The sequence below is a fragment of the Microtus ochrogaster genome, unplaced genomic scaffold, assembly GCF_000317375.1.
Source record: "Microtus ochrogaster isolate Prairie Vole_2 unplaced genomic scaffold, MicOch1.0 UNK31, whole genome shotgun sequence".
Classification (NCBI taxonomy): domain Eukaryota; kingdom Metazoa; phylum Chordata; class Mammalia; order Rodentia; family Cricetidae; genus Microtus; species Microtus ochrogaster.
This window is the reverse complement of record NW_004949129.1, coordinates 1,531,988-1,537,149: the sequence shown is the minus strand read 5'-3', so window position 1 is coordinate 1,537,149 and position 5,162 is coordinate 1,531,988. Positions and strand designations below refer to the sequence as shown.

At 49.0% G+C, this 5,162-nt stretch overlaps 1 protein-coding gene across 3 annotated transcripts in view; it reads left to right on the top strand.

The window, feature by feature from the left end:
- The first annotated feature begins 4,949 nt into the window (after nt 1-4,949).
- The window catches only part of Wipf2 (WAS/WASL interacting protein family member 2), a 29,792-nt gene continuing 29,579 nt past the window's right edge, over nt 4,950-5,162 (top strand). For all 3 annotated transcript variants that reach the window (XM_005368261.3, XM_026789851.1, XM_026789850.1), the window contains exon 1: nt 4,950-5,128. The gene's annotated coding sequence lies outside the window, so the exon portion shown is untranslated. The remainder of the gene's footprint in view (nt 5,129-5,162) is intronic.

Here is a 5,162-nt window from a genome sequence, read left to right as displayed (position 1 = left end):
AGAGAGAGAGAGAGAGAGAGAGAGAGAGAGAGAGAGAGAGAGGAGCCCAAAGCAAAACTAGGGTTGTTTTCTTCTTATTGTTTGGTTCTTTGGTTTTTGGAAACAGGGTCTCTTCATGTAGCAAGGCTGGTCTCAAACTCCCCATCTTCCTGACTCAGTCTCTGCGTGCTGGATTACATGCATCTCCCACCATCAACAGGCAGAGAAGAGCCAATGGGAGTCACTCAGGAACTGGGCTTCGTTCAGTGTGGAGGGCTGGCCCTGTCCTATAGGACCAGACAGGACTCAAGGAGAACAATCATATGGCTGGGGAGCAGTCTCTGCCCTTGCTCGGAGGATGCTGGGTTTGTTGTGCTCCCACCCAGGGCGTGCAGAGAAGTGACCTAGTTCGCCTCCCGCCTGCATCCTCATTTCAGCCGCTCTCAGAACCATCAGGTCATTACTTACGAGTGACATTCCAGGGCATGTCCTTTGCCATTTCCTGTGCTCAGCTTTTTTTTTTTCCTAGCCTACCTCTAACTCTGAATCCTCCTGCCTCAGCCTTCCGAGTACTGATGTTGTAGGCTTTGTTCATGGTTTCTCGTTTAATCTTTCCAGCAAACCCCACAGAGCTGGCTCTGTCAACTCTACTTTCTAGATGGAAATTTGAGAACTTGGGAGACTTTTGTTTTTACCTGGAATTCTCCATGAAGCTGAGGGATGACCTTGAACTCCTGACCCAACAGTTTCTACTTCCCAAGTGTTGAAATTATAGGCATAAACTATCATCTTCTGGTAGAGACAATTTTTCTTTTTTTCTTTTTTTTTGTTTTGTTTTTTTCGAGACAGGGTTTCTCTGTGGTTTTTGGAGCCTGTCCTGGAACTAGCTCTTGTAGACCAGGCTGGTCTCGAACTCCCAGAGATCCGCCTGCCTCTGCCTCCCGAGTGCAATTTTTCTTTTTTAAAACGGAGGCAATGAGAGGTCAAGTTGTCATCCTGGGTCTCAAATCCATCCTTTGGAACAGAAGCATCGGGTCCCCTGGGATGGTAAGATGATAAAAAGAATCTGGAGTGGCCAAAGGACGAGCCTAACCAGAACCCTGTTTGGGAGCCTAAGTAGGAGAAAGGAATTTAGGCAGTGACATTTTCAACCACTAGGTGTCACCACAGGGACTACTTTTCAAAGTGCCTAGGAGTGGGAATAATCTGACAGTTTTTCTCCCACTTGAGACGGGCTCACTGTGTAGCTCTGGCTGGCCTGGAATTTACAGAGATCTGCCTGTTTCTGCCTCTGTAGGGCTGGGGGTTAAAGGTATGGGTCACTACGCCCATCCTCAATCATATTTTGAGACGGAGCTCTTACTGAACCCGAAACTCATGGATTTGGATAGACTAGCTGGCTACCCTGGGATCCACTTGTTTTTGTGCCCCCAGATTTGGGGGTACAAGTGCTTTTACACAGGTGCTTCAGATACAAACGTGGGTCCTCCTGTTTAGGCAACGAGCACTTTACCCACTGAGTCATCTCCGTAACTCTTTTATTATTGGTACTATTATTATTTAAAAAAAAAAAGGGTCTCATAAGCTTGGGCTTGATGGCACACACCTTTAATCCTGGCACCTGGCAGGCAGAGGCAGGTGGATCTGTGTGAGCTTGAGACTAGGCTGGTCTACATAGTGAGTTCCCGGTCAGTCAGAGCTACATAGTGAGGCCCTGTCTTCAAATAAATAAGCAAATAAGTAAATACATAAACAATTAATAAAAACTGCAATCATGGGGCTGGAGAGATGGCTCAGCAGTTATGAACCCTTACTGCCCTTATCGAGGACACACGTTTGAGTCCCAGCACCCACATGGTGGCTTACAGATGCCTGCAACTCCAGTTCTAGGGGATCCAATGCCTTCTTCTGACCTCCAGCGGTACCGGAACCACAAGAGGTTCACATACATATGGGCAGGCAAAGCACTCGTGCAGATAGAAACAACCCATTTACCAACAAAAGGAGGGCACAGAGTCACCGATGTGAGCATTGAGAAGACAAAGTCAGAAGATGTGTCTACTACTTTGAAGGTAGGTGGCTCGAACGTAGACGGTTACGCTTTGTGCGGCTCATTCCCTCGCCTGGAAAGTGCGAGTATGATCACTACTTGAGAAAACTGAGGAGTAAATGGATTTTGACGGCACGTGAGCTTATGACAATGACTGGTACATGGTGAATTGCAATAAATGTCAAACCTTACCGTTTCTTTTTGAAAATATTTGTTTTTTTTTCCACAATTTCATACATCTATATAACACGTTGACCAGAATCATCGCTTTCCCCTCTTTTATTCTCGTCCACTCCTTCTGGAACCCTTCTGTCCAACATGCCCCCTCCTCCTTTCACGTCTTCTTGTTGTCTGAGACGGAGTCTCATTGTTTATCCCTGGCTGGCCTGGAACTCACAATGTGCCCCATGACTTGAAACTGACAGACAGAGTCAGGCCTGCCTCTGCAACCCAAATGCTAGGCCACTCGTCCTGGCCCTCAGTTACTTTTTTTTTTGGTTTTTCGAGACAGGGTTTCTCTGTGGTTTTGGAGCCTGTCCTGGAACTAGCTCTGTAGACCAGGCTGGTCTCGAACTCACACTTTAATCCCGAGTGCTGGGATTAAAGGCGTGCGCCACCATCGCCCGGCCCCTCAGTTACTTTTTACAACCTACTTTCTCCTTTAAGTTCTAGCTCTCTACATCAAAATAGTTGCTATGGGAAGGGGGGCCGGTGGGAGGGCTCGGTGTGACGGTGCAGGCTTACTGGCCACCAAGCCTGCCAACTTGAGTTTGATCCCAAGAATCCACATGATGGGAGAGGAACCAGTTCCTCAAAATTGTCCTTTGACCTCCACACATGTTCTATGGCGTGCCCCCTACATACAATAAATAAAAAAATTGGCTGGGTAGCACATACCTTTAATCCCAGTACTCCAGGAGGCAGAGGCAGGTGGATCTCTGAGTTTGAGGCCAGCCTGGTCTACAGAGCAATTTCCAGGACAGCCAGGACTGTTACACAGAGAAACCCTGTCTCAAAAAAAAAAAAAAAAAAAAAGAAATAATTTTTTTCTTTGCTTCAAATAATTTTTTTTTCCTGGAATGCTTTTCTTTTCCTTCCTACCCTGGCCCATTTCTAAAGACTTCAGGTAGAAAATGAGGGATAGCCTCTTGGTTTTGTTCTTCATAAAGCTTATTATTGATATGTCCCCACATGAGATGTCCCTGTATTGGCCCTAGTGGCTGCCCCTTGCCATAGAGTGGTGTAATAAGTGAGCAGGGGCTTATTTAGCCATACTGGACAGAGAATTCCCTCTGAAGGAGCACTGACGCAAAGCCTTGGACAATGAGGATGGGATGAGGCTGATCCATTCAAAGGCCTCAAGGTGGGAACTTCATTGCGTGTTTCAGGAACTGAAAGCAGATACACGTAATTGTCGAGCCGCTAAGGATGAGGTGGGTAAAACAGTGAGCAAAGAGATAGGAAGGGCTGGTAAGCAGTCTCGATCCACTGCCCCATGCGTGCGTCCAGTCACCCGCCAATCCTTCTGGCAAGTGTTCCTCGCCTGTGCTCTTCGGGAGTGGAATTCTACTCATCTTTCTTTATTTTGTTTTCTGAGACGGGGTTTCTCCACGTAGCCCTGGCTGTCATGGATCTTGCTCTGTAGTCCAGGCTGACCTCAAACTCAAGAGCTCTCCCTACCTCTGCTTCCTGAGCGCCACCACACCTGGCAAAATTCTAACTCATCCTTCAAGGCCTAGTTCAAACCATTAAAAAAAATCTCTCATTCTTCAGCAGGACTTAGTCACTCCTGTGACATCCCAGCCCACATGTCACTACAACTCATCATATGCTGACTGAGATCTCAGCTAGCTGTTTACATGCCAAGCTGTGCCCCAGCATGGTGAGTTCCCAGAGGGCAGAAGCACTGTCTTAGTCACCTCTGGAACCAGCTCCTCCTACCTAGCATAGTGAATGGTCACAGCAGGTACTCAATGTGACATTTAGTTGACTAGTGGGTGGTGCCCAACACTCAAGGCAGAACAGAGGGAAAACAAAAATAATAACAGCTTAGGCTTACCACGTGCTTGCCAATTCATTACCCGAGGAGCCTTCAAGGACTCTATGAAAAAGGACAAACACGGAGGGAGCTGAGGCCCAAGAACACACAATAAGTGGGGATTAAACCCCAATACTGCTCTTTTACATGAGTTTCAGTCCTGGTCATTGGGTCGACCTAGGGAGCAGTGAGACAAGGAAGCAGTAGGGTTGCCTGGAGTGCTGACAAGCTTTTGTGTGTGAAGGAGAAGACCCTTAGTCATTTGCAAGAGTTCGCAATGAAGCCAGCAGAGGACAAGGATTCCTCGCTCTCATCCAAGTATCTAGAGGAGCTCACAACCCCATCCCTCAGTCCAGTGAGTTGGGGGTCCCTCTCCTGAGGAGGATGTTCAGGTTCAGCGGTTAGAATGACCTAACCTATGATATGTAAGCAGAAGCGTGCCTCTCTGTTGCTATGACAACTGGAGCACGGCTACCGGGCCCCTGCGAGGGTAGCGGAGTCCTGGTCTTCCTTAAACCCAGACCATATAAGGTCTTATGTTGCGTGCGTGTGCACGAAAAAAAAAAACATATTTAAAAAACAGCGGTTAGCTCCGTCAGCCAGAAGTTAAAATTATCTGCGCAATTTTAAAGGTCAGACTGAATTTGGTCAATTAGATCTGGCATGGCTAAGTCATTGAGAGCCTCGCAGGTGGTCCCAACTGCAGCCCAAGATGCAAACCCGGCTCTTCACTGCGGATCTCGTCCGGCGACCTTCTCAAGATGGTGGCGCTCCGCCCCCACGTGCGCCGGTAGAGGGCAGGCTTTCCCAGGCGCATGCGCCCCGCGTCTCCGGGCGCCCAGCTGCCTCCTCCTTTTTCCCCCGCCTCCATTTTGTTCGCGGACGCTGGGGACGGTGGGAGCAGATCCATTTCCGGGTTGGCAAAAGGGGCGGCGGCGAGGAAGAGAGCTTGCCGCGGGGCGAACGGGCAGGACTGGACCAGGACACAGGTGACGGAGGATTCGCTCCCGGAGCAGCCCCAAGGTGGCGAGGACGCCGGGGCGGCCGAGCCCGCCGCTGAGGTGACCTGCGGACCTGAGTGGGAGGGAGAGAGAG